We start from the raw sequence: 8814 nt of genomic DNA, 5'->3' as shown, positions 1-8814 counted from the left end.
TCGGAACATGAGACATGCAATAGAATGAATATCATTTTCCTTTACATTGTCTCCTGATTTCTGATTTGTAATGATATAGGACTTTTAATCGAGCACATCAATTTAGTCCTGGCTGGACCCAATACTATAAGTCACCACCAAATCACTGAGCGGCCCAAAGATATCGCTTTTACCATTAGCGTAAAAGGAACGAATAAACTTTGAATCATATGCTTGCATTTTTTACTCATCAAATCATGCATGACAATAGGTTTTATAACATCAAGTTACTGATGCGTTTACACATTATCAATGTACAACCGACTTGTAATATACAACACATATATCTTTGTTTCAAGATCATAAGACATTATTTTCTCAGAATTACCCATGATAAAATCCATGAAGTAATTCTCTGAGCGTAGGTTTATCCAATACATAAATCTTCATTTCTTAGCACTCATGAATATTGCAGCAGTTCTATTGCTATGTCTAATTTCCTTACAGGATCTACAATTTAATTCTTGACAATCTTCATTCACTACTTACTTTCTAAAGTATGAGTGACTATAGAGTTTTGAATAATCGAATTATTCAGGAAGTAAAACATGCAAAGTGAAACACAATAATAAACTAATTAACTATGGTCTCAAAACTATTGAATATAAGTAAAAACTCTTATTATTTAATCACGAAAATAATTATGACTTTACTCATTGTATAATATTTTTTGTAATCAACTAACCAGTTTAAATAAATAACATTTTTCATGCCATGTTATAAACATGCATACTATGTCTCTTTTTGGTTCATCCTTTATGAATAGATCAATTGGATACTTTTCCAAAGATGCTCATTTCACAATTCCAAATTCTTGTCATTGTCTAAAAATGAATTGGAATTCCAACCTTACAGACCAAGGGTTCAAAGTCATAAAGACTCAACTAACTATATTATAGAATGTCCCATTAGAACTTTGTTACTAGAAACAATTTAATGATAATGCAGATTAAATTTCAAGGTACACTCCTTGAACACTTTCCTTGTGGTAACATCCTAAATTTTCCAGGAATCATATTTGAGAAATTCATGTTCCTTAGCAGAGTAACTCGACGAGGTGGATGCGTAACTCGGCGAGTGGAGTTGTCTTAAACACGTGGGTTTAGTGACCAACTCGGTGAGTAGAGAGACCAAATCGGAAAGTTGGCACCGTTTGGAGAAACCCTAATTTTTTGGGTTTGTGTCGTATTTAATGGGCCTGATGCCCTCATTTCCGCATCCCTTATCTCCAGAGAGCCGTGGGAGAAATCCTAGATTGGTTCCATCCATTGTGAGAGAGAAAAAGACTATTTTGGGTGTTCTTGTGCAACTTTGGAAGAAGATTTGGAGAGCATCTAGACTTGGTCTAGGGAGGGACGTTAGGATCCAAAGATTCTCTAGTGGTTAGCTTTTGTTAGAGGTAAAAGATGCTAACTTGATCATTCTTTGCGTAGATCAGAAAAGTAAAGTGAATGATTCCCAACATGAATTCGCTCTAGAATGCTTCAAATTTCCATTCCATTTCAACTTAATGGCCCTCTGGTTGCCTTTTAGACTCTCAAAATAGCATCTCTGAGATTCATATTCAAAGAAACCGAAGTAGGTTTAAGACATTTCATTAGGGTTAATTTTTGATTTAGTTAATAGTTTTTAGCATCGCCACAACATGGTAAAAGTATTGCAACATCATGGAAACTGGAATCCTTAATGTACACGACAACGTAGACCTAAACGGGCTTTTTTTTTGCAATTTTTTGATCCACCATGTCATGGTAGGCAAGACGTGGGAATTAGAATATTTATTTTGGCATGAACATTAAAATCAAGTGAAAATTTGTCTTGTTTTCAAAGCATCTTGAAAGTCCTAAATAGGAGTTACGAGTCATTAAATATAGCATAAACACTGAAGAGAGGTCTATTAGCCCAATAAAAATTTAGCAAGTATTGGTTGTCCGGTTTTGCCAACTTTTCTTCCATTTCAGCTCCATTCTCCTCATTTTGCATCCCAATTCCGATTTTAACTATCGTTTTACATTTCAAAGCATATTAACTATCATATATCTTAAAATATAACATTTTTATTGAAATATATTCAGATAATGACCTAAAATATATACTAAAATATGACAATATCATTAGTCGACAATCTTTCCTCTATCAGAATGCTCCGTAGTCTAATACACCATCAAAGAATGTTCAACTTGATAGGAACCCAATTAACCCGCCTATTATCCACCCTTACCCCAAACATATGACAACCCATATGAAGCACTCTTATAGGACACCAAAAACTTATGTGACACATCAAGCAATGTAGGGACATAATTTGAAGTTAAATATTGTTAGTTTGTTACAATAGTACATATCACAATATTTCCCAAGACTTGTTACATGAACTTGTTTTCACTATATTTCGAGACGAGTTATATGTATTATCCATTTAGTTATGTCATTTCTGTCAAACAAACATAACTCTACATGTAATATGTGATATTTCTCTAGCTATTTGTTATCAACCGTCAATCACAAAATATGTTCAACAAACTAAATAATTGTTGAAACACCATCGTAATGGGAAAAATTAACGTAACGAGTTTGATTTAAATGGTATTTAGATGGTCATTTCTTTTAAGGTTTGTCCGAAATTTTTATGTAGGTTAATAAAATGCCAAATAAGTGATTTTTTTATAAAAATTATTTTGAAACCGCTCCAACTTGATCTATCAACACCTTTCGGTCTTCTTTTTTTCGAATGTTGAAAATTATAAATCAATGCTTCAAATAACCATCAAAATGGGTCCATAGCTCAGTGGTAGAGCATTTGACTGCAGATCAAGAGGTCACCGGTTCGAACCCGGTTGGGCCCTTTGATAACACCACACAACTAGTGTCATACCCGTTTGTTGGTTGGGTTGGCGGATTTAAAAAAAAACATCGGTTTTTTTTTACCAAATGAAAGTAGTTTCTTATGTAATAATTAAAATTATTTAGATTAGTAAGAAAATGTATTTATTACTCAACAAAACATACATTGTCATAAAGATCATCAAATGTGTTTTTCCTTGTGCATGGTTGAAGTAAGAAATAAAACTCATAACCGACAAATCATTACCAATAATCAACCTCCCGATATGTACGTTTGTTTACGAAGTTATTTATGTTTTGTACACAATGTATTTGGAACAATGTACATTCATTGAAGTATTTATTATAACATCTTACTTTCAAGTACATTGATATTTTTTCTATATTTTAATTTTTTTTGTAGACTATAAATTAGTCTGGTTTATTAATGAAAAAACATATGACATATTATATTTTATTTTATAGCATCAACGTGAGGTTAATGTTTGGCTGATTTGACTACGAGAAAAATTAAAACGAACATGTTTGAACATTCTAATATAATCTAGTTTTTTGGATGATATTTCTATTTTACTATTAATGAATAATGATATTCAATTGGGATCTCCTCTTGGAAAAGTAAAATGTTTAATGTTTTTGGGACGTCTGATAACAAAAACTTGAAAAAAATGTTTGATGGTCACTAACCCGCCGAATAAATTCATAATTCCAACCAAACTTTCAAACATTTTGTCCAATTGATTATTTGATGTTTGATAGTGATTAACCCACAAAAAAAAAATTCACAATTTCAACCCAACTTTCAAACCAATAATCAGAAAATCCATAATCAAATAATTGTTGTTTGAAGTCATTAATGCACTTGAAGTCTTAATGCATTTGAAAAGTAACAACATAGAATCATACAAAGATATACTTTTAATCCGAGTAATTAGAGTTGGAAAAATTTCAGACTTGTTTGTGAGAATGCAATAAAATATAGATTCTAGGGACTCGAGGGCATTGTTTCTTGATTCATGTTTAGTATTCCTTGTTTGAGTTGAAAGACTTTTAGTGATTGAAAAATAAAAGTAAAGAAAGGGGAGATTTTGAGTCGTTTCATATTTGATTTCTCAAGCTTTTATTAAATAACAAATAACCATTGGCCAATAGACAAATGAGGTGTTGTCAAGAGAAAAAGTGATTTATTTTTTACCAATCGTGTTCTATTCTAATCTCATTAATTAAATTTACAAAATAACTAAGATAAATATTAATACTTGCTACGAAAATTTTAAAATATTCTTCTGACTAAAAAGAAAATAAACAAAAGTGGGATACACATAAAATTGCAATATACTCTCACTAGGTTTAAACACGTGGAAACCGTAGTATACAACACTATCCAAGAGCACAAGGGTGCTTCATATTCATATCTCCTAGCACTTGCAACTCTTCTTTAAAACTTTCTTTTTCTTTATTAAGGCCAAAAATGTGCAACCATGACCCAACTACATCAAGAGGACCACCCATATTTCTTGGTCATGTAGTGTATTTCCTCTCATATTTTGTTTACATCAGAATCATTCCAGTATGTTTAAAGTCTCCAAAATAACAATAAAAATGAAAAATAATTATTAGGACATCAACAAATATAGGAATAATTTTGTTTATAAAAAAGATTAAAATTTGAATAATAAGTCCTATAAAATCAAATGCAATATGTAATGCTAGCCAGAACTTTAAGGTCCTTTATCTAAGTGTTCATAACAATCACTTTTCATTAAGTTATATTATCTTAAAATAACTGAAAATACATTAAGGGTGATGGATTTTGGTAAGCAAACAAAATTAAAACCTTTAAGTTTGCATGCAACCTAAATACAATCTAGTTTTTCTCTATTGAACGTATAACTAAGTACTTTAAAAGCAAAACCTGGAAACCCTAGGGTATTTTTCAATTTAACATTAGAGGGTTTAGAATTACATACTTATTAGTAGTTATACCAAAAAACAAGAATTCTTCTTTGTTGATCTCTTGGAAGCAAGCACTACAACTTTCGTGCCTTTAATAGAATCACACCTAAGCTCGCAAGAGAACGAATTAGGAGAGAGGAAAGGTATTATCGTCCAAGGCTTGTGGAGGGAAGGCATGGATGAAATCAAGGGCTAGGGGACTCCTTATATAGTTGAGGAAACTCGGTGCCAAAGCTAGGGTTCAAGGGATAAGCCTTAGATTTCCTTGCTTGGTGAAGAAGCAGCACAATCCCCTTATCTAAGAGGCCTTCGACGAAATCTCTTAGGGTTTCCCTATAGATCTTTGTCCACCTCATTCCATGAGGTTCTAGAACCTTCCTTAAATAACAAAACAGACTGTATACTTTTAATTAATCCAATTAATCATAAAATTAATTACAATAAATTTGTGATAAATTATGAATTAAATAATATGATTTCTAATTAATATATTATTTTCATAACACATTAATAAACCATTTATTTAATTTATTATTCACATAATAAATTAATCTCTCTCTAAAACAATCATGTCCAATTGCTATGTTGGAGGACAACCCAAAAGGACTATGCCATTATTGATTCAAGTATATATCATTTTTAGTTATCGACTTAGACACCTAATCCAACAGTCTCCCACTTGGATAAGTCTATAACTATAATTGGCAATATAACTTTTGAATTGATCAGCAAATTATATTGTCCAAAACTCGTTTTTCGTACACGGACCTGGTCATTTACGTGTCCTAAGATAAGTGATCATATAATCCTTCGTTCTGCAAGATATCTTCGGAACATGAGACATGCAATAGAATGAATATCATTTTCCATTACATTGTCTCCTGATTTGTGAAGATATAGGACTTCTAATCGAACACATCAATTTAGTCTTGGTTGGGCCCAACATTAAAAGTCAACACCAAATCACTGAGTAGCCCAAAGATATCACATTTCCCATTAGCGTAAAAGGAACGAATAAACTTTGAATCATATGCTTGCATTTTTTACGCATCAAATCATGCATGATAATACGTTTTATAACATCAATCTACTGATGTGTTTACACATTACCGATGTACAACCTACTTGTAATATATAACTCATATATCTTCGTTTCAAGATCATAAGACATTATTATCTCAGAATTTCCGAAGATAAAATCATGAAGTGATTCTTTGAGCGTAGGTTTATCCAATACTTAAATCTTCATTTGTTAGCACTCATGAATATAGCAGCAATTCTATTGCTATGTCTAATACCCTTAGACAATCTACAATGTAATTCTTGACAATCTTCATTCACTACTTACTTCATAAAGTATGAGCGACTATGAAGCTTTGAATAATCGAATTATTCAGGAAGTAAAGCATGCATAGTGAAACACAATAATAAACTAATTAACTATGGTCTCAAAACTATTGAATATAAATAAAAACTCTTATTATTTAATCACCAAAATAATTACGACTTTACTCATTGTATAATGTTTCTTGTAATCAACTAACCACTTTAATTAAATAACATTTGTCATGCCATGTTATAAACATGCATACTATGTCTCTTTCTGGTTCATCCTTTATGAACAAATCAATTGGACACTATTCCAAAGATGATCATTTAACAATTCCAAATTCTTGTCACTTCTAAAGATGTATTGGAATTCCAACCTTACATAACGAGGGTTCAAAGTCTTAAAGACTGAGCCAACTATACTATAGAATGTACCATTAGAACTTTGTTATTAGAAACAATTCCATAATAATGAAGATTAAATTTGAAGGTACACTCCCTTGCTATAACATCGTGAAATTTCCTGGAGTCATATTTGAGAAATTCATGTTCCTTAGCAGAGAAACTCGACGATTTGGATTCCCAACTCGGCGAGTGGAGTTGTTTTGGCCGCGTGGTAGAGCATTTGACTACAGATCAGGAGGTCACCGGTTCTAACCTGGTTGGGCCCTTTCTTTGAATTTTTTTATACTCCTCTCATATCTCAAATCAACCGTCATTTGCTGCTTATGGAAACTAAAAACTTTACATAAACCATTTTAGAACTTATATTCTCTCGTTAATATAGAAACAGAAATATATTCCTCTAATTTATTGATTTTGAAAATATTATTGACTACAAACATTAAATTACATCCTCTTATATCACACATTATTATAATTAAAAATGAAGTCTTGAATATTTATCCTTATTATATGCATCAGTTTGATACCAATAAAAAGCTGACTACTAATTAAACTTAACTTGGTTTTCATTAACCCAACACCGCAGAGACTTCTTAATCGGTTAATCCCTATTTCATTCATCTTCATTCTCCCTGATAACACCACATAACTAGTGTTATACCCATTTGTTGGTTGGGTTGACGGATTAAAAAAAAAATCAGTTTTATATTTACCAAATGAATGTAGTTTCTAATGTAATAATTAAAATTCTTTAGGTAACTAACAAAATGTCTCTCTTACTCAAGAAAACATACATTATCATAAGGATCATCAAATGTGTTTTTCCTGGTGCATGGTTGAAGTAAGAAATAAAACTCATAACAGACAAATCATTACCAATAATCAACCCCATGATCTGTATGTTTGCTTACGAAGTTATTTATGTTTTGTACACAATGTATTTGCAACGATGTACATGCGTAGAAGTATTTATTATAACATCTTACTTTCAAGTACATTGTTATTTTTTCTAGATTTTAGACTATAAATTAGCCCGGTTGATTGATAAAAAAACAAATGACATATTATATTTTATTTTACAGCATCAACATGAGGTTAATATTTGGCTAATTTGACTAGCAGAACAATTAAAACGAACATGTTCGGAACATTCTAATATAATGTAGTTTTTTGGTTGATATTTCTATTTTACTATTAACGAATAATGAAATTCAATTAGGAGTTCCTCTTTGAAAAGTAAAATGTTTAATGTTTTTGGAATGTCCGATAACAATATTTGACTTGAAAAAATGTTTGACCGTCATTAACCCGCCGAATAAATTCATAATTTCAACCAAACTTTCAAACATTTTGTCCAATTGAATATTTGATGTTTGATAGTCATTAACCCACCAAAAATATTCACAATTTGAACCAAACTTTCAAACCACTAATCATAATATCGATAATCCAATAATTGTTGTTTGAAGTCATTAATGCACTTGAAGTCTTAATGCCTTTGGAAAGTTAGAACATAGAAGCATACATAGATATTCACAATTTCAACCAAACATTCAAACCACTGATCACAATATCCATAATCCAATAATTGTTGTGTGAAGTCATATTTGTTACGAAAATTTTCAACCCTCTTTGTGAGAATGCAATAAAAACTAGTAATACTTGTTAGGAAATTTTTTAAAATACTCTTCTGACCAAAAAGAAAATAAACTAAAGTAGGATACACATAAAATAGCAATATACTTTCACTAGGTTTAAACACGTGGAAACCACAGTTAACAAAAGCACTATCCAAGAGCACAAGGGTGCTTCATTTTCATTTCTCCTAGCACTTGCAACTCTGCTTTAAAACATTCTTTTTCTTTATTAGGGCCTAAAATGTGCAACCATGACCCAACTACATCAAGAGGACCTCCCATATTTCTTGGTCAGTCAGTCTACTTCCTCTCATATTTTGTTTACATCAGAATCATTCCAGTATGTTCAAAGTCTCCAAAATAACAATAAAAATGCACAATAATTATTAGGAAATAAACAAATATAGGAATAATTTGTTTATAAAAAAAGATTGAAATTTTAATAATAAATGCTATAAAATCAGATGCAATATTTAATGTTAGTCAGAACTTTAAGGTCCTTTATGTAAGTGTTCATAAAAATCAGTTTTCATTAAGTTATATCATCTTAAATTAACTGAAAATACATTAAGGGTGATGGATTTAGGTAAGCAAACAAAAATAA

General features: G+C 31.0%; 1 non-coding gene across 1 annotated transcript; it reads left to right on the top strand.

Annotated features, from left to right (window-relative positions):
• Nucleotides 1-2813: 2813 nt before the first annotated feature.
• TRNAC-GCA (transfer RNA cysteine (anticodon GCA)) lies at nucleotides 2814-2885 on the top strand. Its single transcript has one exon. It is a non-coding gene; the product is annotated as a tRNA-Cys (tRNA).
• Nucleotides 2886-8814: the final 5929 nt, after the last annotated feature.

This window comes from Lactuca saligna, chromosome 7, assembly GCF_052625555.1.
Source record: "Lactuca saligna cultivar CGN05327 chromosome 7, ASM5262555v1, whole genome shotgun sequence".
In the NCBI taxonomy this organism is placed as follows: Eukaryota; Viridiplantae; Streptophyta; class Magnoliopsida; order Asterales; family Asteraceae; genus Lactuca; species Lactuca saligna.
This window is presented reverse-complemented; position numbering and strand designations above follow the sequence as displayed.